Here is a 13,869-nt window from a genome sequence, read left to right as displayed (position 1 = left end):
TAACTAGAGCGCAACCACGTTGCTACCTATCTGCGTTACGACGACGAAGGCGATGTGCGATGATTATATTGCCACATGGTGTGGCGCAGCAAGAGACTGAAGAAGAGGAGAATGAGGTTCGTCTCGGCATCGCGCGTCGCCGCTTGCATTTTCGTAAAGTCCAAAAACTGCTTTCGTCACTCCAGATGGACTTTACGAATTTAGAGTACTTCCTTTCGGTCTGTGTTCGGCACCAGCAACTCTCCAGCGAATGATGGACACTGTTCTCGCTGGTCTAAAGTGGCAAAGCTGCCTCGTCTACCTTGATGACGTAGTTGTTTTTTCGGCGACATTTGACGACCACCTGAAACGACTGCGGCAAGTTCTCGAAGCCATCTGATCGGCTAGCCTCACCCTTAAGCCTCAGAAGTGTCATTTCAGCTAGAAGGAGCTGATGTTTCTCGGACACGTGGTCAGCGCGGAAGACGTGAGCCCCGATCCCGCGAAAACTGCCGCTGTAGCCTCTTTTCCAACACCAACCGACAAGAAAGGTGTCCGACGCTTCCTGGGCCTCTGCGCATACTAGCGGCGTTTCATCGAAAATTTTTCGAAGATGGCGGAGCCGCTGACTCGCCTACGAGGGACGATGTATCGTGCGTCTGGTCCTCAAAGCAAGAGACTGCTTTCACCGAGCTTCGACAGCGTCTGGTGTCAGCCTCAGTTTTGGCCCGCTTTGACGAGGAGGCGGATACGGAAGTTCATACAGACGTCAGTAACGTTGGTCTTGGTGCGGTGTTTGTACGACGGCAGGAAGGTATTGAAAGAGTGATCGCCTACGCAAGTGGCACACTATCGCGTGCAGAGACCAACTACACCACCACGGAGAAAGAGTGTCTTGCCGTCGTATGGGCGCTGGCCAAATTTCGACCTCACCTTTACAGCCGCTCATTCAAAGTTGTAACTGATCATCACTCGTTATGCTGGCTTGCAAATTTCCGGGACCCTTCTGGACGATTGGCACGGTGGAGTCTACGTTTGCATGAGTACGACGTGACCATCGTGTACAAGTCGGGCCGCATACACGAAGACGCTGACGCACTATCGCGCGCCCCTATCGACACTACCGACCACGACATTGAGGACGACGGCGCTTTCCTTGGGACCGTAAGCGTTACTGATTTGTCCACACGGCAGCGCGCAGACGACGCACTACGGCCTATATTCGAACATCTGTAAGGACGAAACCCATCAATACCCCGGCATATCGCTCGAGGATTGTCGTCTTTTTGTTTACGACATGGCGTTTTATACAAGAAGAACTCAGCTGCCACCAACAAGACCTACCTTTTGGTCGTTCCAGCAGACCTCCGTGCCGAAGTTTTATTCGCCTGTCATGACGAGCCTCCGTCTGGCCATTTGGGTTTTACGCGAACGCTTGATAGAGTGCACAAATCCTACTACTGGCCGAGACTTGCCGAGAGTGTTAAGCGGTACGTCCAAGCCTGCCGTGAATGCCAGCGGCGAAAGTCGCCAGCTGTGAAGCCAGCGGGATTACTGAATCCGATTGACACACCTGGCAAACCTTTCGACCAGGTCGGCATGGATCTTCTGGGCCCGTTTCCACTGTCATCTTCTGGCAACAGGTGGATAATCGTCGCCACGGACTATTTAACGCGATGTGCTGAGACGAAGGCGCTGCCTCGAGGCACAGCTTTCGAGGTTGCCCAGTTTTTCATACAGAGCATCGTCCTACGGCATGACGCCCCATCGCACGTCATCACAGACCGAGGCAAAGCCTTTACAGCACAGCTCATTGAAGACGTTTTTAAACTCAGCTGCACGACCCATCGAAGGACAACTGCCTATCATCCGCAGACAAACGGCTTGACCGAACGACTGAACAAAACGATGACTGACATGCTGTCTATGTACGTAGACGTACAACACAAGACGTGGGACGAGATACTCCCTTACGTAACGTTTGCCTATAATACTGCTACGCAAGAAACAACACGCTTCACGCCGTTTTACCTCGTAATTACGGCGGTGAAGTGCAGACTACGTTAGAAGCAATGCTGCCGTGCGACAACGTCGATCATCTCGATCTCGCCCAAGATGCCGAAGTTTTCGAGCAACGCGCGGAAGAAGCCCGTCAGCTTGCCCGAGTGCACATAAAGCAACAACAGAGCATCGATGCGCACCGTTACAATCTCCGCCATCGACATGTCGAGTTCAAACCTGGTGATCAAGTTTTGGTCTGGACTCCCGTGCGCCGAAAAGGACTATCCGAGAAGCTTTTGAGTCGCTACTTTGGACCTTACAAAGTGTTGCAGCGAATTAGTGACGTGAACTACGAAGTCCTTCCTGACGGAAGGCTGCCTTCCCGACGTCGACAACCGAAATCTGATATTGTGCAAGTTGTGCGGTTGAAACCGTACTATAGCCCCTAATATTCGACGTTTTCAGCCGCTCCGGTTAGTTTTGTGGTTGCTCGTCCATCAGTGCCTTGTGACTATATCACACACCACAGTGATTGTGACTATAGCGTATGTGTTAGTCCTAGACCATCTCGGCGCTCTCAGGTATAGCCTATGTATGCTTTCCTTATTTTCTTTTTTTTTCTTTTTTTTGAAGAGGGGGTAATGCCACATGGTGTGGCGCAGCAAGAGACTGAAGAAGAGGAGAACGAGGTTCGTCTCGGCATCGCGCGTCGCCGCTTGCGTTTTCGTAAAGTGCAACCGCCTGTATCTTGATTCAGCTTGTATACTCCAGCAGGGTATACGCGACAATATAGAGAAGAATGTTAATGAGAGGTACATGGCATAGTGTAGTGACACATATACAAATGTATTTGGGGCTTTTCAGCCTTCGCGTCACTGTGGCACACCCATTAAGTAGGATTAGGCGAAAGTGGCACATATGCAGTGGCCAACTTTGTAGATAAGAAGATGAATGAAAAAAAAAACTAAGGGAAGATTTGTGTTTTTGTGGGAATAAACGAAGAGTGGGCGCGCGTGACGTTACTTCGCGCATATTTGGAGTGACGTGAATATTCCAGTTTGTATGTAGGCCTTATTCAGTCCAGTGTAGCGGAGACAAGGGGTCGCATGCTCCCCAAGCCTATCGTCGAGGAACAACGAGTCGTAGTGGACTTTCTGTGGTCAGAGGGAGCCAAAGCAGTGAGCATCCACCGTAGGCTGTTGGAGCTTCCCTTCATCCGTACAGCGCTGATATGGCCCCATCGAATTAAAAAACCTTCGGCCCTTTAGCTGAGGCAGTGCATGGTCTTTGGTTCAGGTGAGAGAACGAGGTTCAGCTTAGTTGTGAACATAGCTTCATGAACAGCCCAGCACTCCCTCACGGATAGGATGAAGAACCTGATCGCAAATTACCAAAATACATTGCCATGCAGAAAGCATATATCAAAGAATTCATTTGTGTAGTCACTCTTCATGTGTGTAATAAAAACATCTTAAGTGAAAATTGTCTCCGTATTTTCGTATACAGCTGTATATCCGCAACACATCCGCAGGGGAAATGACAAAGAACGCCAAACACAGGAAAAGAGGCAAACCTTTAAGCAAGTTTCTTCACCGTCCAAAGACTTTAAGCTCCGGACATGCTATGCGACCATGGCTCTACGGCCTCGAGGAATCTCCTACCGCTCTTACAGTTATGCAAACACTACTAGATAAACAGAGGTAGAACAGCTCACTGGACGAATACGAATGTGTAACGAGAACGTTGTTTGTATGAGAGGAGGGGACCATTTGTAGACATGTTCACTTTTGTGGCGTTTATTTATTTTAAAGTAGCGATGGCGATCTTTCGATCGCTATAGCGAGTCGTTATATATAGAATGGGCTAGATTAAATCGTTGTTTTGAAAGCCAGGTCGATGCACGTTCATGTAGACGTGATAATGGTTCTGAGCTGGGTGGCTGTTGCTCAACGCAGAGCTCTTGGCGGAAATCAATCTCTCGCCTATGCATCTGAGATCATGGAGATGAGGAGGCTTGTGCGCTTACTTCAAGGTATCGGTTGTGGACAGATGAGGTAGTTCCTGTTTTCAAACAGATTGCATATACAGCAAGTACAACCGAAACATCAACAGGTCACGGCGGAGAGATCGTTTTTGAACAGCAACCGATGGCCCACCGAGCCGTTGCTGCCGAAGGGTTTGCACACAAACTGTTTGGTCAGTGCCAGCGTTGAAGCGTCTGTTTTTGAGCGGTGTAATTGCTTGCCGTCTCCGGCACCTCGCTTCTGCCTCGGCTGATGAAACCGCAGGGTCTTTAACTCTGGGTGTATGCTGCGGCCTGCGGGATAGACACTGGTGCTCGAAGTGCCGGGTTGTAGATTCAATGTCGGCTTATTTGTGCTTCTATGGCTCGATATGATCAGTTATCGCGCTTACGTCACTGTGCGGCTGCTTTCATGGCATGTAAGGCACGACTGTTCTGGCGGGACAGGCCTTTCCCCTGCAGATCTCGAACTGACTTGACCGCTTGTGGCTGTGAGGCTCCTGTTGCTCCATGAAATTTGACGATACTGTGGCAACAATCGGTTGGCTTGTCAACTTGTTTCCGTTTACGAATTGCTAATGCTCACTATGAGCAAGGCCATATGGTGGTGTTCAAGGTAACCGAGCTTTGCGTCCCGTAAAACGAACTGTCTTTTTTCATTGGTGAGAGCGCACGCATCAATAAGTGAAGCTACCTAATGACGCTCAGAAAAGCTACCTTCTGGTGCGCTAGCAAAGTCTGCCGATGCGAACGGCAACATCAGCGAGCAACGCGATGCCTCGTGCCTTCTAATGCACTTTTCTCGGAGCAGATGGCGCTGACGGTTCGAAACTGAGTAACGAGCAAAGAAAAGCTAATGCTTTCATAATAAATTATTCAATATTGGATTCCCTTTATTCTATTCTATTCTTTATTCAAGTGGTAAAGCTGAATAAGGCCGTCATGTTGAGAAAAGATACTTGCTGAGCGTTTGCGGCCTCTTGAGGACATAAAAGCACATGTTGAGTTGCATAGCAAGGTTTTGCTTCCACCTGCCCATCTCGACCGCAGCTCTACGACCACTACTTCTAATGGCCTAAGCCCGTGCAACATGTGAAGTAAATGCCTTTGAGAAACCTCATGATTCAAGTTATGCGCATGACAGCATATCAAGAATACTTTTGTGCTAAACAAATGATTTTGAATAGCTGTTACAGACTTCCTTCGAACGGCAGTTGTAACGGAGAGCCACAGGGAATCTCTAGCGACTGCGACGTGAAACATACGTATAACGCGAGCAGCTTCAACTGGAACACATGTGTCAAGCTCACCGTGACATTCAGCTAACAGGAGAAGATTACGGACATCTGTGTAGTGGCTGAAGTCTTGCTAATCTTTGTTATAGTGCTCAGTCAAATCATCGGCAGGACTTGCCCTTAGCGGTAGCACTTCGCTTGTCTGGTTTTATTGTATTACCATGTGGGAAAAGTTGCGAAAACGGCTTAAGTGTGTGACGATGAGCTGATGCCAGCATTGTCGAACCAACTCCTTTCGATCACGTGCCAGTGTTGCAAACATGCGACTTGTCTGCGAGCCGCGGAGCTCTTGCTGGCGGTGTGCATGGCTATTGTCGAATACGGGGCAAACAAAACAGTGCACTGTTAAGCATGCCAGTGGCAGACGCTAATTTGAGACTTCTTGAGTACATCTGCATAACGGTTCGGAAAGCAAACCGTTCGCTTCCCTGTAGCAGGATTGGTCAGAATGGTGCTTTCACTGACGCAAGCACGATTTTGACCAATGACGTTTGGGCAAGTGAATGGTACGTTCGATAGCACGTTTCTCAGCAATCCCGCTATGGCAAGCAAATGGTTCGGTTTCCGAACTGTTAGAGGATGGAACCCCTGATCGCGCTGTAGCCTACGTGCATGCGAAAATTCGCATGTACAAAAAATCTGTACAACATGGAAGATCGGCTGCCTAAAGAAATTACGGAAGCTGTAGATTTAGAAATGCTGGGAGAATCTTGTCAGAATGGCCTCCGTTAGAAATGGATGCATTTCGTGCCAGGAAACACACATTAATTTTTGCTTCTCCTTTTTGTGTAGGTTCGGTTTTTTGCTTGTCAGCCAGCATTTACTTGGCGTGTACAATAAACTTTTGGTTGTTAGATCATCTCGGTTTTCTTGTTCGTCCTATGTGTTCTCTGGTGCCGTTTGCAGGCAGGCTATTCTCTATTTTTTTTACTCAGCAACAAGTCACTTTAAAGGTCCTTATGATGCTGCTTTGTACCTTAGAAAATCGTTTATTTGGGCAATGTAGCAAGAATGTATAGTGTAAAGCAGTAAGAACAGGGTACGCTAACTTCTGATTAAAAGGTTTACTGTGAAAATGTAGTGATATATAAAGGTTACCAGAAGTTAGTACAGCAGTAAATCCTGATAAATACTAGTGCTTGATGAAACCAAACATAATAACAGGAGAGACAGAAAATACGTTTAAATATACAAGTCCAGGGAAAAAGAAAACATTGTGATCACGAAGAGCACATGTGGCTACCTTCCAAGAAACTCAAGTTCTTTTTCCAATGGCATGGAACTGCAAGAGTGCCTTGCATAAGCAACCTGTCAGTCTTTCTATTGGAATAAGAACAGTGTTTCTTGAAAGGTGTTGGCATGCAGGATTGGCGATTGTAATCATTTTTTTCCTACACTTGGAATTTTCTGTATTTTGTTTCTGTAGCATTTTTATTCGTATTTGGCTACATCAAGCACCAATTTTTATCTAGCCTTCAAAGCAAATCGGCAAATTTTTACAATGAACCTTAGTCGAAAGTTAGTCCTCATCCATCTCTAGTGTCATCCTGTTGATACTGCTTCATGCTACTCACTCTTGCAACATGTGTGTGTGTGTGTGCGCGCGTGTGTCTGTGTGTGTGCGTGCGTGTGTGCGTGTGCGTGTGCGCGTGTGTGTGCACGCGTGTGTGTGTGTGTGTGTGTATGTGTGTGTGTGTGTGTGCACATAGAATTCCAACTGGTCCCATCGCCACTCATGAGGTCGCTGGAGTGACCTGTAACCCCATGCAGGAGCCGACTTCGCCCGATGTTTTACATAGCTCCATCGCCGACACGTTGGCTGTTGATCAACGCGCCCAGCTTCTACGCTTTCTCGACAGGTTCCTTTCGTCTTTCGACTGCCAGCATGTTCCCTTGGGCCGCACGTCAACTGTTTGTCATCGTATCAGCACGGGTACCAGTGCGCCACTGCGACAAACACTGTATCGCGTATCCGCGACAGAGCGCCGTGTTATCGACGACCAAGTAGCTGACATGCTCAAGCGCGGCGTCATTCAGCCTTCGGACAGCCCCTGGGCATCTCCCGTTGTTCTTGTTAAGAAGAAGGATGGATCTATACGATTATGTGTCGATTACTGTCGTTTTAACAAAATAACTCGTAAGGATGTTTGCCCTCTTCCGAGAATTGACAACGCCCTTGACTTTCTCTAAGGCGCGGAGTTCTTCTATCGAGTTACGTAGCGGCTATTGGCAAGTCCCCATGGCACCCGGAGACCAACCTAAAACGGCCTTTGTAACACCAGATGGCCTATATGAATTTCGTGTCATGCCTTTCGGGCTTTGCAACGCCCCCGCAACATTTGAACGTATGATGGACAATCTTTTGCGTGGGCTCAAGTGGAACACGTGCCTGTGCAACTTAGATGATGTGGTTATTTTTGCGCCCGATTTTCCCACCCATCTCTGTAAGCTGGAGGAAGTGTTGCAGTGCCTAACTGCCGCCGGCCTTCAGCGCTACCTGAAGAAATTCCACTTTGGCGCCAGTCAGCTCACCATCCTTGGCCATGTAGTATCTAAACACGGTATTCTTCCTGACGCCGCCAAGTTCCGAGCAATTGCTGATTTTCCCAAACCTTCCTCCGTAAGAGAACTTCGCAGCTTCCTTGGCCTGTGCTCTTACTTTCGCCGCTTCATTATGAATTTTGCGTCCATCACCGCTCCCTTGAATCAGCTTCTACGGAGCAACTTGAATGACTAAGCCTGGTCGTCCGCTTGTGACGATGCCTTCCAAGAGTTGCGTCGTCTACTGACCTCGCCGCCTATACTGCGTCACTTCGACCCGACAGCTCCGACCGAAGTACACACCGACGCTAGCGGTGTTGGAATCGGCGCTGTGCTCGTGCAGCGCAAATCTGGATTCGACGAGTACGTCGTCGCATACGCAAGCCACACCCTCACCAAAGCCGAGAGGAATTATTCCGTTACGGAGAAGGAATGTTTGGCCATAATCTGGGCACTTGGTAAATTTCGACCCTATCTCTATGGCCGTCCCTTCGACGTGATTACAGACCACCATGCACTTTACTGGCTTTTACTGGCTGTCCACGTTGAAGGACCCCTCAGGTCAATTATCTCGCTGGGCTTTGCGGTTGCAAGATTTCAACGTGCGCGTTGTCTACGTGTCTGGCCGCCGCCACACCGATGACGACGCGCTTTACCGTTCGCCCGCGTCAACCGACAGCGATGCCTGCCTCTCTGCCGTTGACCAATTAATATTATTAATTATGGGGTTTTACGTGCCAAAACCACTTTCTGATTATGAGGCACGCCGTAGTGAAGGACTCCGGAAATTTCGGCCACCTGGGGTTCTTTAACCTGCACCTAAATCTAAGTACACAGGTGTTATCGCATTACGCCCCCATCGAAATGCGGCCACCGTGGCCGGGATTCGATCCCGCGACCTTGTGCTCAGCAGCCTAACACCATAGCTGCTGAGCAACCACGGCGGGTAGCCGTTGACCAAGTACATTCGTTCCCAGCGGGCTGCGACATGGCTTCGGAGCAACGCAAGGATGCCTGGATTAGTACTCCTATCCGCTTCCTTTCAAACCCATCGACTGTTCCTTCACCTTCTCGAGCTTTGCGCCGTCAAGCATCTCACTTCCGAATTCGATATGGACTTCTCTATCGCCGGAATTATGTCTCTGACGTCCGCAAGTGGTTGCTGGTCATACCTCGACAGCTTTGTGGTGAAATTTGTTCTGCCTTCCACACTTACCCACAGTGTGCACATGCGGGTGTCTTCAAGACGTACACCCGGCTTCGCTCCGGGTTTTATTGGCGTGGCATGTACACGTTTGTGTGCAAGTACATTCGGTCGTGCCCTCAGTGCCAACGCCGCAAGGTTCCTGCTCAGCATGTCTCTGGTCCACTCCAACCAATCCCGTGTCCTGCCAGGCCCTTCGATCGCATTGTCAGCGACCTATATGGACCCCTTCCGAGCACGGCTTCCGGGAACCGCTGGATAGTCGTCGCCATCGACCATTTGACGCGATACGCAGAAACAGCCGCTCTGCTTGCTGCCACCGCTCGCGATATAGCATCCTTCCTCCTGAAAAACTTTATTCTCCGTCACGGTGCACCTCGCTAACTTTTAAGTGATTGAGGACGTGTCTTCCTCTCCGAAGTCATGAACGCGCTCCTTGCTGCATGTCGCATCATTCATCGCACCACCACCGCCTACCATCCTGAAACTAATGGTCTGACGGAAAGATTCAACCGCACCCTTGGCGAAATGCTCTCCAAATACGTCGCCTCTGATCACACTAATTGGGACCTCATTTTGCCATTCATCAAGTTTGCCTACAACACTGCACCACAGGCGACCGCAAACTTCTCTTCATTCTTCCTCTGGTATGGCTGCGATCCTTCGACTACCCTCGATACCATTCTTCCGTCCAGACTCGACTCAGCATATGTATATATATATATATATATATATATATAGCAGTGTCTCCGATTAGCACAAGAAGACCAGAATATCAACTAATATTTGCTTAAAAGATACTGATGGGCTAGTTGGTGAGCCATAATATTGAAGCAGCACACTTCCATCTGACACCTACACGCACACATAGAAAGGGCATACACAGGTGCTGGACTGCAACTACTGCTTTACTGCTCCAAGACCAGCCTTTCTTAGTGCCCCTTGAGAAGCGCACGTGCTCAAATCGCAGGGAGGCGTGAAGAAGACCCAGAGTAAAAATACAGAAAAGCACAAAAACAAAGATAACATTTTTGGATTTCCACTATATGAATAATCAAAGTGCAAGGTAGCGGCACGCTTTTTCAGGGAATGATACCGAAGGGCGACCGACACATCTATCTTCCGATTTGTCAATTTCTATTGCTTCAAGAATTTCCCTTGTTTGTTTTTTGTGTTCTCTGCGCACAAATTCCGTATCTTTCAGGACGGTTTTGCAGCCGCAATCCCTGCAATGAAATGCTAAATGACCATCTTCTTTAGACGCGTGTAGTGATAATTGTGCTCAGTTAGCCTCGTATTAAAGCACCTGCCCATCCTGATATAACTAATACAATCCTTTGTTTTGATCTTTAAGCCTCACAAAAGTTTTCAGCTTGTTTTACCTCAACAAAAGAGTGTTCCGTAAAAACAAACAACACGATAAAGCCGTCTGTTTTCCTGCAATATTATTTGCTAGTGACCTCAAAAGGTACCACATTCATAGCGTCTTGTTTGAATTAGTATGGCATAAGACTCGAATGGTGAAATTCATGATCGCTACTTAACAAGTTAAGTGTCATCATCGCAGCTGTCTAATTTATAACTCAATGGACAACAGATGACCCTGGGACATCCTCCGAATCACTCCGGAACGTCTGCGGGATGCATAAAAAAATCCACGGGATGTACTAATGGACCTCCGATAGACCATAAGGTGCAAAGTAATTGTACATCCTGGGCTGGTCCGACGTAGTTCAAAAACGGACGTTCGGACGTTTACAAATTTTTGTTAGCGCTTTTCACCACGTCCAACCACCATCCGTGGGATATTCGAATGTCCATTCTGAGGACGTCAAAGTAGCGGATCCTCTGCGGACACTTGTAAAGGAGGTCTAGGCGAGACGAACGCACTTTGCCGCTAATAATGTGAATTACAGATCAATAAACCGAAATTAATAATGACTGTTTTATTATTGCCTGTGGGGGCAGTTGGACGCAGTCAAATATTAATGCACTCCCATTTTTTTTAATCCTTAGAACCGTGCCTAATTCATGATATTTTTAATTGCATGCCAAGTCCCATCCAAGCAATATCGAAATCGAGCATGCCTCGCTACGACGTCACACGGAAACGTCCTGTGATTGAGTTTGAAGGATGGCGTGTGGAGACAAATAATGACACTGCACGTTGCGGTATAGGTTTGCCCAGAAAAACGTGCCATATAAGCTTTTGTCATGATGTTTAGTTACGAACTCGCTCCCAGTTTTCGATACGGAGCATTTCTATCTCTTATGATAGCTGGGCTGCTTTTTCCATGCTCCCGGTGTGCTTGTTTTCGATATTGCCAGGATTGAGCGTTGAAATTCGTTGGTGAATACCTTGAGTGAGGCGCTAATTTATACATTCTTTTTATCAGGGTGCATTAAAATTTGACTGGCTGCAAGTTTGTCAGTCTAACTATCCTGAGAACACTAATAAAAACGCAAACTAGAACAAGTTTCTTAACTGTTCTAAAACTAATGCTATCATGGGCAATGTATGTCTGGCTCACATAGGAACTCCTCTACAGAAATGCCAAGTTCGCTACGCTTAGAGCTTGTTTTTATGAAGAATCTGTATGCTAAAAAAGCATGATGTATGACCGGCAACGAGTGGACAGGAAAGCTGCCAACTGGGAAACTGATTTTCTATAATAAAAGTACGCGCACACCAGAAGAGTCGCAGTAATCTAAATAATGGTTACTGTTGTTTTTTGAATTTCCATACAAATTTGTCCAATAAAACACCAGTTTCTTTTCTTTGTCCATCACTGTCTTTCTGCACAGGCTCTATGTTCTGTCAGAGCCAGCTGTGTCTTTTTTTTCGCTGGTTGTGTTGTGTCATTTATTGCTCGAGTATACAGTCATTATCAAGAATATTTGTACAAGTCACCGCTTACATGTGCGATAGGCAAAATTTCAATAATACTGAAATTTGCATTAACGTGAACAGATTGCATAACCTTTACTTAACATCGTTGTAGTGTTTTTACGCTTACTGTTGCAAATTAGATGCCACCATATAAAGCGTGAATGAAGCATAGAAGAGGCGCTGGCGCACTAGTACATATATGTAAAAAGAAAAAGGCAGTGCACAAGAGCAAGAATTCGTATGAAAATAGCGGCAAACATACTGTTATGCACGGTGCTATTCTTCTAGTTTATACATAATTTGCATCTCAAGAGTAAAAATTACTTTCCTATTTGGCAGTAGTAATCTTCAATGTTTACTGAGCATTTACTGCATATACTGCAGCTTTCCTAGGTATACATTGTGGCGCAAAATACATTTCTTGAAAACGGACAGAAGAAAAGAAGACAGTGAAGTGCCAAACTACCAACTGTTTAATGACAGCCTGAACAAACGTATAGAAAAAAAGACAACTTCCGCTCATGCGCAGAGAGCCAAGGTGTGACAGAAAAACATGGTCGTGGGTTGCTACACTGCGTGGGTGCTACAAGTGCGTGGTGCTACAAGTGCTACAAGTGCTACAAGTGCGCAAGTGCGCGTGCTACAAGCGAGTGGGTGCTACACTGCGTGGGTTGCTACAAGTTCTTTAAGAGACTACCGGAACGTGGTGAGTACTGCCATAGAAACCACACGGAACAGTATGCTATCTTGCCTACTGAGGAGTGTGAACGCGGCAACCACCAAGAACAGGCGGACAGAGAGACTGATTGTTATTGGTGAAACCAATATTCCAAACCGTATAGTCAACCTTCTCAACAAGGGACCGAAATACGGACTTCAGCCCCAGGTTCCAGCACAAGAGCTTCTGGCATGGAATAGGCAAGTCGCAAGAAAAGCGCCCCAGGAACAGCGCGAGCGTTGCCTGCTAGATGGCGTATATGTAGACAGCCTACAGAGAGGTGCCCCCAAGGCCGGAACTGGTCGACAGGTGCGAATGTCGCAACGTGTGGTGCCTTTTTTCAAAGACAATGAACTCTGTCTAATGCAGTCCGATGAGGAAGGCGCTTTTGTAGCTCTTCCTAGGCAAGCCTTTAACGAAAGAGCATTAGAGGCAGTCAAAAAGAATTTTAAGCCTGTAAAAGTCAGCTTATCAAAAATTAAGAAAACCATGACTTTGTTCGGTGAAGAAATTGGCTGTGAAAGATTAGCTAAACAGGTCAGAAAGAGTATAAAAGATTCTCTTACAGCTTTCGTCAGTGCCAAGACTCATAAGGTTGATGTCCCGTTTCGAACGATTGTTAGTGAACGGGACACGTGGCAATATCAAGTCAGTAGTTTTTGCTAAAATCCCTGCAGCTTCTTCAACACAATGACCCTTTCTTGACTAGAAACTCGGATGAAGTTTTTGAATATTTCCGTGGCAGCCAAGAAATAGGCTATGTGTTCTCCGTTCATTTAAATGACCTTTTTTACTCGGTTCTGCATCCTGAGCTTCTAAAAGCCGTTAAACAGTGCATTGACGAAAGTGGCGAAGCTAATTTTGTGTCTAAAACGGAGATGTCGGCTTCGAACTTTGTTTCCCTCTTGGAAGCCTATCTCAACCGCACTTTTGTAAATTTTGAATACGGCATATTTTCGCAGAAAGAGGGCATCTGCATTGGTTCACGTATAGCACCCATTTTATGTGACCTCTTTTTATCCTACTTTGACCATGCACTACAGTGTGTTTTCACTTCATCTCATCCTAATGTTCTTAAAGTTTTTAGATACGTTGATGATTTTTTTGTTGTTGACAATAGGTGCCCCTTGCCATGCCATGATGTGGTTGAGCAGTTTTTAGAAGATTTTAGAGCAAACGCAAAATGACTTACTTTTACTAACGAGCTTCCGAAAGGCA

The sequence above is a fragment of the Dermacentor andersoni genome, chromosome 2, assembly GCF_023375885.2.
Source record: "Dermacentor andersoni chromosome 2, qqDerAnde1_hic_scaffold, whole genome shotgun sequence".
In the NCBI taxonomy this organism is placed as follows: domain Eukaryota; kingdom Metazoa; phylum Arthropoda; class Arachnida; order Ixodida; family Ixodidae; genus Dermacentor; species Dermacentor andersoni.
Note: the sequence above shows the minus strand (reverse complement) of the source record.